The sequence below is a fragment of the Elaeis guineensis genome, chromosome 1 (genome assembly GCF_000442705.2).
Source record: "Elaeis guineensis isolate ETL-2024a chromosome 1, EG11, whole genome shotgun sequence".
Taxonomy (NCBI): domain Eukaryota; kingdom Viridiplantae; phylum Streptophyta; class Magnoliopsida; order Arecales; family Arecaceae; genus Elaeis; species Elaeis guineensis.
The window spans coordinates 9,590,372-9,603,944 of NC_025993.2; the positions used below are offsets into that span (position 1 = coordinate 9,590,372).

Genomic DNA, 13,573 nt, shown 5'->3' on the forward strand with positions numbered 1-13,573 from the left:
GAATATTGTCCATATGAATCAATCACTCCTTGCTAAATGATCTTGGAAATTCTTATACGAGACCCCAAACCCCTAATGGAGACCAGTTTGGCGAACCTATTTTTCTAGGAAGAAGTTGGGTATGAGGTTAAGAAAAAGTTTGTTGGATTTGTCTCCTATTTGGAAGGATGTATGCACAAAAAAATTAGCCTTTTGGATTTGTGTTGCTTTAAAGATGGGGTGTGGTGATCCGATCCACTTTTGGAAGGATGTTTGGATCAACTCAATGCCTTTATATTCTTGCTTTAAAGAGTTGTACAGATGTGTTCTGAAATCGAATGTGCCAATTTCATCATACTAGAGTTAGAGGAATTTAAGATAGTGCGCTGGAGTAAGAAGGCCTTAGACAGCTGTTTAGGAGTCCCAATTGATTTCGTTGCTTTCTATCGATGCCTTGATTCAACCATCTCGTATCGCCAATGTTCCGGTTCAGAAGCTTACTCAAGATAGTCTATTCTCGATGGATTCATTTTATAAGTTTCTTAATCGTGGAGGCCTAAAATATTCTTTTGCAAAAATTTTTCGAAACTCTCTGTCACTGGAAAGAGTGAAGGTTTTCCTATGGCCTGCCATCAAGAACAAATTGCATACGAGGAAGGTGCTTGCTAAGAAAGGTTGGAACATCAGTTCTCATTGTACTTTGTGTGGGTCAAATTCTGAGTCCGGCAATCATCTCTTCTTTAAATGCTCTTTTGTTCGAAGCTTGTGGACAATTTTTAAAATTCAGATGAAGTTGAGAGGTAAACCAACCATCTTCCTTAAGTTGTGGATGGATTGGAGGATGAGGAACAAATCTAAGTTGATGAGAAGAGCGAAAGATCAGTTATTGACAATAATTTGCTTGGAAGTTTGGAAGAAAAGAAATAACTGAATCTTTTTAAAGAGGAAAGGTTCTGTTCATTCAGTCTTATACAACATCCTGCATAGTTTTCAAAGCTTGAAGCACATTCGTTCCTCGAAGACTGTTGTTGATCATGACAGACTCTGAAATGCCTTGAAATCTTTATTACCTTTGGTGATGCTGCAACATTCAGCCACTAGCCAAATTTAGTTTGCTCTATTATACTACTGGGCACTTCCTTGTGTGTCTTTTAATGATAATTGCTGAGCACTCAAATCTTCTTCTCCCATGCAGCTTAAGATACTGGTGGACATCATAAATCTTCTTTTACTTTTGATCTCTTTTGGTGATCTTGCTTGGAGGGGTGTTGATGTAAAGTTTGTGTGTTGCCATTCTCTTCTCTTTTCTGCCATCAGATTACTATTTGTGCCATCAATTTTGTTTCGTGCCGAGAGAAGTGAGCCACTGCTTCGATTCTTACATCAGCCTTTTGTGTCTTCGAAGGCTTTCCTCGCTTTTGGGTTTTGTTTCATCTCTGTAATTTTCTTCCTAAAGTTTTGAGGATTATATGAATTCCTTCTCTTTCTGTTTCTACCGATTGTAATCCTCTGTCCCTTTAAACTTCTGAAAATATTGCATCTCAATAAATTAGTATCTCATACATGGTGAAACAAGAGTGTCAATGTTTATGCCAATTATTAATATAATCAACTTCCCAGTGAAACCATATCATGAAATTTGAACTGACGCAAAATGAATAATTGCTGGGCAAAAATGTTCTACCAAGCTATGTTTGGGTTTGTTTCAACAATCAAGAAATTAAGCTGGTGCAAGATGGAAATTTTATGCATGCTGTAAGTAGCATTAGAAAAAACTACAGTTTACCAGCTGCCCTCTTTTGGTGGTGTATCACGGCAACCATGGGCATGCCCACACCAAAGCTAAAGACTGCTAGCACTAAGAAAGATGCTTTCAGTTTCTAATATTTCATCCAGTCTAGATTGTGTACATGCATTTGGCATGAATATATTATGGTTCTGAATCATGGTCATGGCCATGTCTACCAATCCTTTTCACACCAATAGTATACAGCCCTCAAGAGACTAGCAAAAAGAGGGAAAAGAAAAACTAAGTTCACGGATTAAAATGGTAAAAGTAAATAAGTAGGATCTCCATTCAATGAGATGACCAACTTTTTTTTCAATGTAGATATGTCACATGCCATGCTATATTGTAAGACAATAATATCTTTTGAGTAAAACTAATCTAAATTTGATGTTGGACCACTTAAACTAAGGCACTCTGAGAGGGGTGCAAATAGCACTATTACTTAGATGTAAGTTTGCTATCAACCTCCAAACAACTTCTACCTATCAATTATAGTGCAACATTGTTTCTCTTTAAAAATCCCATCATTCTTCCTCTTAGCATTTGTTTTCCTCTTATAATTATCTAATTAAGAGTCAAAATTTGAAGGATTCTGTGAGGTTTCTTTCTCCATGTACTCGAGAAAAAGACAAGCTAGATGGTCTTCGTTTGCCCTTTTGACTTTGTTATTTCTTCTCCTTTTATCCTGTCAACTATTTGCTTCAACATTAGATCTAAAGTTGGATTAGGCTTTGGTCTATGCTTGTTTCTGCTAATAGCTTCACAGATGCTTTTATTTTTTATTCCTTTAGCCTAGTGTTTGAAATAGAGTGATGATTTACACTAGTTATATCTGATTGATTCTTCTACATTTTTTATCTTTTTTTTCTCTACTTGAATGCACAACAGGAGATGAAGGACCAAAGTTATGTGACGCTAGAGGTTAGATACAAGATCAACTTGAGTGATCAAGGCAATAAATGGCCAGAAGGCAAAGATGTATCAAAGTAACCTAACAGGAGGACCGAGCACTTTAGAAAAACCAACAATTGAAAAGTAACTTGGATAGGTTAGGCTAAGTTTAGGGCCAACCCAAGCCCAACCTACTTAAGAAAATGCCCAGCCCAACCTAACCAGAACCCTAATCACCCAAATCAGACCCTCCAAAACATTTAACCTAAATACAATTTGGATTGGGCTAAGTTATCCTAAATAAGCTTTTAAATTTAATAGAAGAGATATGTCCCAATTTCTCTATGAGACGGAATGCCCCCACTATCTCACCTTATCCTAAAGACCATCCTAACTAAAAGTGGCAATTTATGATATGATCCAGCAACTCGACCCATAACTGATCCTCAAGCTTCAATTTGGCAAAAAATGGGTTTGAGTGATAAATGGGTCAATCTGCCTAGAATTTAGATTTAAATATTTAACTTGTTTAACCTATTTTGATGCATTTAATAATTAGGTCATGTTATCACTCAACTCGTTTAATCTATTTAACACTTGTTTTAATCTATTTAAAATTTGCTTAACTCATTTTTGTCCTTTTTAACACAACCCACTTAATCTTTTAATCTTATTTAAATATATTTAATCTATTAAAAGGCCACTTAATATGTTCAACTCGTGTAACTTGATTTGACCCATTTAATTAACAAGTTATATAGGTCAGATTAGGTTATCTGTCATGTTTGGATTTAGATTTTCTGCTTCCATGGTTGCTTGCTTTCTTTTCCCCTTCTTCTTTTTTCCCATCATGTCCGGATTTCAAAGTCTTGCCCCTATCCTAATACCATTATCTCACATAATAGGCATGATAGTTAGAATACTCTTCATCCTACTAAGATTTAAAATCTCAATCCCAAGCAATAAAAATGATTATTTTGTCACAATTTTGCCTTTTAGGTTGCTTAGACCCAAATTAGGGAGCAATTTTCTTTGGGCTGAAAATTTTGGATGTATGTTAGGTTTGGATTTAGGTGGCCAAGTTTATTGCTAGATTGGTTAGGTATGAACAAGCAAATTTCTCTAGCTTATTTGGGTTTTGATTAGTTCTAACTGGATCCATACCACCTAGGTCTCTCTCTAACTTTAATTTTTTTTTGAAGCTCTTGACTCATCTTTTAGATTAATGCATTGGTTACTCCAACCAATCTTACGTAATGGCTCATATTGTTTGGCTCCTCTCCTGCACTTGAGAGGTGACAGATAAGGAAGAAAAAGAAAGGGGAACAAAAAGACAAGGAGGAAGGAAGTTGAAGCAAAGAATTGATATATATAATATATTGACATTGTTACTCCGCTTCAACACTCTGCTAAAGAAATATGCTTGAACTAATTGATAAAAGAGACTAAGAAAAAAAGCCTCCAAGGTTAATATAGAAATATAACCTTGAAAGAATTGGCTGAAGAAATAAGACAGGAGAAAAAGTAGATCGAAAGATAAACTATGTAGACTCTCCAATACCTATTCAAACTTTTCAATTAAATGGAGATAAAGCATCACAAAATAATCTTAATTTTGAATTGTACGAAAAAATTTGCAACAACAAATAATTTTCAAAATGAAGGGAATAAGATTTAAGAGAAATAGAGCGATGAACTACAAGTTACAGGGAAGGCAAGTTTCAAGCTTATAATGAACATACTCTTAAAAGTAGGAGTGGGAATAGAAGCCAATAATCTACTAATGGAACCAAAATTAATCTTAAATATTAGGTTTGAGTCCTAAATCTAAACTCAAGACACTATTTGGCCAGGTTGGGATTTAGATTTGTTGATACCTAAATACTTGAACCTTGGTTTAGTATGTATTTACGTATATTTATGTGAGTGCATTATGTAGATATGCTTTAATACATACTATATTTTTTATCATTTGGGTTTTTTGCGTACATACCCTCTTAAACATTAAAATTTATATGAATATCTTTTCAAAATTGATATTTACATATATATCCTTATAAAATATTTATTTTATATGTATATCCTTCTATTCTTTTTTTTTGCACATGTACCCATGCCATCTAACATTATTAAGAAATTAGTGGTTTTAAAATTAAAATGACTGAAATACGCTTAATGAGTACATATGTAAAAAAGAAACATTTATAAGGCTATACATGCAAATAGCAATTTTATGGATATTCATATAATTTCATATATTTAGGAGGATATACATGCAAAAAAAAAAAAGATCTTTTATGTAAATACCCTCTTAAATATTGAATTTGCATGAATATCCTTCCAAAATTGATATGTGTATACATATCCTTAAAAAATATTATTTTTGCATAAATATCTTTAACATAGTAGTTTAGCTAATGTCATTAGTCAAAATCATATTTATTCAAATAAAAATTAATAAAAATTATAAAATTATCTTTTTATATTAAGAGCAGGTAATATGTTAACTGGCTTGTGGGAAACTTATCCGATTAGTTAAACTTCTCCTCTTCCCAAATGTTGAATTGATCTTTTAATGAGTAATATTTTTATAGAAAATATCGATGAGCAAACACTAAATGAGTTTGAGTATTAAAATATGTTGAAATAGATAACAATTTAGTTAAATTTTTTTGACATGTATACTCTCCTAAAAATGATAAATTACAAGAATACCTTCATAAAGTTGTTATTTGTATGTATACTATTATAAATACTTCTTTTTGTATACCTATCCATTAAGAATATTTCAATCATTTTAATTTTAAATTGTTAAGAACTCTTAACGGTGTTAGATGGCATGGGTATAAATATAAAAAAATAAAAATAAAAAAATAAGGGCACACATGCAAAACAAGTGCTTTATGAGGGTATACATGTAAATATTAATTTTAGGAGGGCATTTATATAAATCCAATATTTCGGAGGGGATGTACACAAAAATCATAATCATTTTGTAGATTAAATCACAACTATGCATTTTGGCTAGATAAAATTGATAATAGATTGGTTTATAAAGAATTGGTCGACAAAATTTAAAATAATGACCACAATTTTATTAAATTAAGTGGATCCCTTTAACTACGAGCAATTAGCATACCATGAGGGTCAACATTTTTATGCCCATTTCAAACACCAACAATCTAATATCTGATCCATGTGAACACGTGGTGATTAGTGGTATCAATAATGCTCCATGTTCACAAAGTAACATCTTATGTTCATCCAATGGCTTGAAAGAAAAACAAAACCAAAATTGCTTAATAAATACCTTGTTGTAACTGATACCAAATCCAACACCTTACTATATGCATGCTAGGACCATAAATTGGGTTTAGCCTTGAGTCAAACATGTACTTTGAGTTCTAGTATGGATATGGCTAAATCAGACCTAAACTAGACTAATGGGCATTTATACATATTATAGTATCAGGACCCTAAGTAAATACCTCAATTTAAGTGATTGAACCTCAATAGTTTAAGTGGGTGGATTTCAATTTAGATTACTTAATCAAAAAATGATCAATTTCTTCCACATGACTTGTATATGTCATACACTGAATTGCCTAAAAACAATGATGATGGAAAAGAAAAACATAGTGATGAACCATAGGGAGAAAATATATTTCGAGTGTATTAGGAGAGCTCAATCTGATAGTATTGTCAAGACCTTAATTTTTGTTGAGATTAATATTCATCAAATAGATCCATAATCATATATGAGAAATAAACTAATTGGCTAGTACACTTCATATCAAGTAATTATCGCATCGACTTCAACTCTTAAACCTTACATGTCACTTCACTTTCATTAATATCTTTAATACTGTAATACCCAGTCCCATGCATTGATCTTGTTGTGGTTATGGGTCAAGGGATTGAATGGCTCAGATAGTTGGCTTATGCCTCTACCTCCGTATACGTGAAGTATTGTCCACTTTGACTGATAACCATCTTTAGGCTTCAGTGGACCTTTAGACTTCAATGGGCCTTGATCATTGAGAGCCTTATGATTTTGTCCTTTAAAAAGTACCTCACGTTGGGAGAGAAGGTTCCAATCCATATAAGCCATATTCTCTCTTGACTCATAACCGATGTGAGACTAAAGAAGCCCTCTCTACACCCAGTTCCTTTTTGCTTCTTCCTCTTTTCCTTGGGGCTTTCCTCTGGCAGAACTTCCGTAGCAAAGAAGATAAATGAAAAGTAAAAAGTTGGCTGAAAGTGATCCTATATATATAGGATCCTTCAACAATCAGGATCGAAGCATCCAAATCAAGACCTCACCAGATGTTGATACGTGGTGACATCTGAGCTGACCATTGATTGGACGGTTCAACGCATCTACTCCAAATCAAGCTACGTCACCATTATCTACATGAACAGTTCTGACCCAATGACATTCGGATACGTGGCAAAGATCTATTTGTTAGAATCATATCGTCCGACGTCGAATCGTCTTTTCGAAATAACGTCTGATACTGACATCTGATAAAAAATCATCCTGTCAATATGATAGTCTAATGATGGTTCTGTACTCATCGAAATGACAAAACTGCTAATGCTCACATCTCAAAGAAACTAGCGATCAAATCGGGGTTCGATACGACACAAAATAACTTCCTTCGTCCAACGTGTCAAAACCACATGGTGGCACACGTCGGATCACCTTGGATTTGGGAGTGAGGGATAACTGTTGGGGTAAGTCAATCGACCCCCAACTTAAGTCAATCAAACCCCGACATCGACTCAACAACGGTCGACCGACCAAACATATGACTTCGACTCTACATCGGCTAACTGAACAAATCACATTGACTCTCGATCGGTAGACCAACACACAATCGGCTACTATCGACCAACAACAGATGACTTGAACAACCTCCGATCTAAGACCGTTGGCATATTAGAATTATTTATCGATGATCACTTGGATCTTCTACCAATATATCAATATTACCGACATATAGTCGGCCAATTTGCTCAACATACTATAACTGTTATGAGTGGTTATTGACTACGTATCACGACAGTTAGTTGAAGTTAACAACCCACTAACTCCATAATTATAGTTCAATAATTTAGCACCATAAAAAGCAGGACCACATGCTCAACGGTTACATCAGAATCACCTATAAAAGGAGAGTAAGTGAACAGCATCGGTAAGATACTTCTAAGCTAGAGCTCTGCTACTCTCGATATTCAAATCTACTATTTACCAATTTTCTCTCTGATTTAAGCATCGGAGGGTCTTCGTTGGATACAATTTCAGTCTGTGAGGATATTGTTTTGCAAGTGCTCATCATCAGCGACAAGCGACAGGGAGTTGGTCGCAACAAATCTCAAAGCAGAACAAAAAAAATTAGGAATTGGGCTAGTACATGCAACGCATGTGCTGAAATTATTTGGGAGATGGGAAGGACGTGGAAGAACACCCGAAGGAGTTCTTCTCCAATCAAAAATCCTAAAAACATTAGGAAATAAAGATTGATTTGAACTTTAAATTCTCTCCTCATAAATCTATTTTAAGACCTCAAATCTCATGATTTTTCTCACAGGAAATCACCAAGTTCGCCGCCCATTCTTTCCTTCTTTTCTTCTTGATTGCCGGCAACTTAGTTTGGATTTGGCCGTTGAAAATCAGACTAATTTCCATCCAAGATTAAGTAAATACCTTTTAGTCAACTTTCTCACAAAGTTCTATGGGTTTAAATCTGAAATTTTTGCTGAATCTTTTGTTAAAAATCCACTGAAAATCATTGTTTTTCCTGAGTCCCCTATTTTGTGTTCCATCTTTGATTTTCTGTCTCTGTTAGCCGCCGCAGTCACTGGACTAAGCCGGTTGGCACCATCGAGGACTGCTCCTCCAGCCACAAGAGCTGCCGATAGGGATAATTTGAGAACAAGGGGCCGGAAGATATCTCCCCCTGTTCCATGAAAGAAGAGAAAAAGAAGAGGACCACGCAGATCCTCTATCCCATGAAAAGAAAAAAAAAGAAAAGAAAGAAAAAAAAATCTACCTTTTTCTCTCTCTTTTCTTTCTAGTCTTTTTCTCTCTATAGACTTTCTCTCTCTAAGATTTATTTCTCTCTCTTCAATATTTCTCTCTCTACCATGCTTGTTGTCTCTCTCTCTTTTTTTGAATTTATAAAATTGGAGACCTATCTTCTATGATTAATTTGATCTTATTTTAGAAATTTGATTCAAAAAAATACACCCAATTTTTAGTCCGATCTTAAGTGGGGTTTAAGTTTGAAATTTTATTTTAATTTAATTATAAATTAAAATTTAATATAAAAATATAATTTTAAATAATAGATTCTGAAGAACCCCCTCAAGATTAAATGATCTATTTTTATTAAGTATTCTGCGAAAGATAAATAATAAACTATCTTCTTCAGATATTTCATAAGTATTTTGAAAGCAAATATCAATTTTTGAATTATGCTTGATTTATAAAACTATGTTTTAGAATAACAACTGATTTATGAAATATTATGATTTATTGACTTATTATGGAATATGCATGTATTTAATGAAATTATGATATCTATATGTTATGTTGCAAAAATACTTTAATATGCATTAAATTTGTGCTCTCAGTCTAATTATATTCTGGACCCTGCCAATGAGGGTTGTGCACTGCTTTTTGGACCCCGCCAACAGGAGTTATACGTTGATATTTAGAACCCATCAATGGAGATTCTATGTTGATTTTTGGATCCTATCAATGAGGGTTATGCATTGATTTTTGGACTCTGCTAATGGAGATTGTATGTTGGCACTCTATTCTGGACTCTACCACAGAGATAAGTATGGTTGTAGTTAAGACTATTAAGTTATATATATTTTATTTCAATCAGATTTATTATTATGTAAATATATGAATATTTGAAAAGATTTTAATTTACATCAATTAGCATGAAATATGTTCTTATGTTTACCCATGGCATTTATTTTCGAACATCATATTTTATAATTAAAATATCTAGTTGAGATATTCATTACTTACTGGGCTACCGAGCTCATTATCTCTCTCTCTTTTTTTTTTTCAAATTTAGATAATTAATTATGAACATCGACATTATCAAGAGAGAGTTTTTAGAGACAAGACTTAATATTATCAGTTTTATTGAACTTAGATCTATTTTTATCATTTTTAGAAAAAAATTTATTTGATGTAAGACGTTTGAATTTGGTCACCATTTTATTTGGTTAGTAAATTTAAATCTTTGATTTTAGTATTTTAATAAATACCACTATGTTGTTTAGATATTTGAAATACTTTGCATGCTTATGAAGGAAGTTCTTCATAAATATGTGGTGGTTGCCATAATCCCTAAACTCATGATCTCAGATCAGGGGTATGATAATTAATATAGTATCAAAGTATAAGTGGATAAATTATAACATACAAAATTAGACATGAGTGTAGGTGGGTAGATATTGGGGACATTGGGACAATAACTTATATTGATCGTGAAAAGTTAGAAACTTAGATTTGATACAAGTACATTGATAGATTTGAATTAGAGTGTGCAGCGAAAGCGTAGTGGTCTGAATTATTTTCAAACTGAATAAAATAGTAATTTTGTTTCAAAGATATAATGATAAAATATTCGATTTTGAGATTAGAGGATGACTATGACTTGAGATAAAAGAAATCCTAAATTTTTGAAGACTTAAATAAGAAAAATTTCAAGGATAATTTTTTTTTAAGAGAAAAAAATTTAATATCCAGTCTCATGCACTAATCTCAAAGTAGAATAAAAAATTTAAAAATTAGGCTAGCACATGCAACGCACATGCTGGAATTATTTGGGAGAAGGAAGAACGTGGAAGAACTCTCAAAAGAGTTCTTCTCCGACCAAAAATTCTAATAACATTAGGAAATAAAGAATGATTTAAACTCTAAATCCTTCCCTCAGAAATCTATTTAAAGGCCTCAAATCTCTTGATTTTTCTTATAAAAAATCATCAGGTTCATTGCTCGTTCTTCCCTTCTTTTCCTCTTGATTGTCGGCAATTTAGTTTGGATTTGGCTATTGGAAATTAGACTAATTTCCCTCAAAGATCAGATAAATACCTTTAATCAACTTCCCCACAAAGTTCTATGAGTTTTAATTTGAAATTTTTGCTGAATTTTTTATTAAAAATTAATTAAAAATTATTGTTCTTTCCGAATCCCCTATTTTGTGTTCCATCTTTGATTTTTCATCTATGTTGGCCACCATTGGTCATCGAACTAAGTTGGTTGGCACTATCAGGGACTGCTCCTCTGGCCACAAGGATCACTGGTGAGGATAGTTCAAAAATAAGGGGAAGATAGCCCCCTATTTTGTGAAAGAAGAGAAGAGGAAGAGGATCATGCAGGTCCTCAGTCCCGTGAAAAGAAAAGAAAAGAAAAGAAAGAAAAAGAAAAAGAGGAAGAAAAAAAAATCTTTCTGCCTTTTCTCTCTCTTTCCTCTCTAGCCTTTTTCTCTCTTTACAGACTTTCTCTCTCTAAGATTTATTTCTCTCTCTTCAATATTTTCTCTCTCTACTATGTTTGTTATCTCTCTCTTTTCTTGGATTTATGAAATTGGAGACCTATCTTCCATGATTAATTTGATCTTATTTTAGAAATTTGATTCAAAAAATACATCTAATTTTTGGTCCGATCTTAAAAGAGATTTTAGTTTGAAATTTTATTTTGATTTTATTACAAATTAGAATTTGATGTAAAAATATAATTTTGAATAATAGGTTCTAAAAAATCTTCTTAAGGTTAACTGATATGTTTATTCAGTATTCTGCGAAAGATAAGTAATGAACTGTCTTATCAAGATATTTCATAAGTATTTTGAAAGTAAATATCAGTCTTTGAATTATGTATGATTTATAAAATTATATTTTAGAATGACTACTAATTTATGAAATATCATGATTTAATCTGATTTATGAAATATCATGTTTTATTGACTTATCATGGACTATACATATGTTTAATGAAATTATGATATTTATACGTTATATTGCAAAAGTACTTTGATATGAATCGAATTTGTGCTCTCAGTCTAACTATGTTCTGGATCCTATCAATAGGAATTGTGCATTGGCTTTTGGACTCTACCAATGAGGATTATACGTTGATTTTTGGACCCCATCAATAGAGATTATATGTTGATTTTTGGATCCCGCCGATAGGGGTTGTGTGTTAATTTTTCAACCTTGCCAATGGAAGTTGTATGTTGGTACTCTATTCTGGGCCCTACCATAGGGATAAGTATGGTCGTGGTTAAGGCTGTTGAGTTATATATATTTTATTCCGATCAGATTTATTATTATGTAAGTATTTGAAAGGATTTTAATTTACATCAATTAGCATGAAATATGTTATTATTTTTATTTATGATATTTATTTTTGAATATCATATTTTATATCTAAAATATCTAGTTGAGATATTCATTACTTATTGAACTATCAAGCTCATTATCCCTCTCTTTATGTTTTTATATTCAGATAATTAATTATGAATGTAGACATTATCGAGAGAGAGTTTTTAGAGGTGAGAGTTGATATTATCAGCTTCATTAAACTTAAATCTATTTTTGTTATTTTTAGAGAATCTTTATTTGATATAAGACATTTGAATTTGATCATTATTATTTTTAGTTAGTAAATTAAATATTTGATTTTAATATTTTAATAAATATCACTATGTTATTTTGATATCTATTTGAAATGCCTTACATGCTTATGAAAAGAGTTCTTCATAAATATGTGACGGTTGCCATGACTCCTAGATTCACGATTTCAGATTGGAGGTGCGACAAATACATAAAGTTTATTTGAAGTTTCAACTTGCATAAGAAAAAAACCAATGAAATAAGGGTCAAAATGATAGATAGATGCACCACTTTTCAATCTTTATCTATGATGTGTTATATGGCTACTTGGCTGAATTATTTTGGGATGTGTTGTGGCCAATCTCCTGTTGCGCCTGTTGTCGGTAAAGAGCACCTACAAAATAAAGTCTATACTAATCAAAATTATATCCGACAGGGATCTTCCGATGCTTAAGTCAGTGGAGAGTAGCGAATAATAGATAAGTATTTAGAATGGCAGAGTATTGGCTCAGAATTACCTTATCAAATGCTGTTTGTTTATCTCCTTTTATAAACGAGTAGTTGATAACTATTTGTAATGATTAAACACATGGGTCCCGCTCATTCCAGTATTATATAATCGTGGGATGGATGGTTATATCCGTCACTGATTATGTTCTGATCATTATGTACTTTTTGCACTGGCAGTTTCAGATAAACCGACTATACATCGGTAATCGAGATATATCGATCGTATGTTGGTAGTTGTAGAAGTCTGAATGACCATTGATCGGTAACTCTGATATACCGATGGTCATCTATCTGAAATGAGTCAAGTCATCATAGTTGGAGCCCATCAAATTTGTAGATAGCCGACTGTCAGTCAGCTAATCGATTGATAGTCAACAAGTCATACTTATCAGGCCGATTGTAAGTAGGAATCAGAGGGTCGGCTGAATCGCCCCAATAGTTGTCCCCCATTCTCAAGTTTAAAGTAGTCCGACATACGTATTGTTGCGTAGTCTGTCATGTTGGACGAAGAAAGTTGTCACTCATTATCTCGAGCCCCGATTCGACTATATGCATTAATGATTTTTCGAAGTATGAAAGGTCTCCAGCCATTTTGTCGTTTCGATATATGTGAGATCATTATTGAGATATCATTTCAGAAAGATAATTCGGCGTCCAAAGAATTCGAATGATTTGATTCTGACTAGTAGACTTTGTCCACATGTCTAGATGTCATTGACTTTATGTTGTTCACGTGGATAATGGTAAGGTGGTGTGATC

The 13,573-nt window shown here is 33.0% G+C and overlaps 1 long non-coding RNA gene across 1 annotated transcript; it reads right to left on the reverse strand.

Moving 5' to 3' along the window:
• Window positions 1-844: 844 nt before the first annotated feature.
• On the reverse strand, window positions 845-13,481 carry LOC114913870 (uncharacterized). Its single transcript, XR_003799739.2, has 2 exons — window positions 12,593-13,481; window positions 845-1,504 (listed from the first exon to the last, which is right to left on the reverse strand). It is a non-coding gene; the product is annotated as an uncharacterized lncRNA (long non-coding RNA).
• Between the last annotated feature and the right edge of the window lie 92 nt (window positions 13,482-13,573).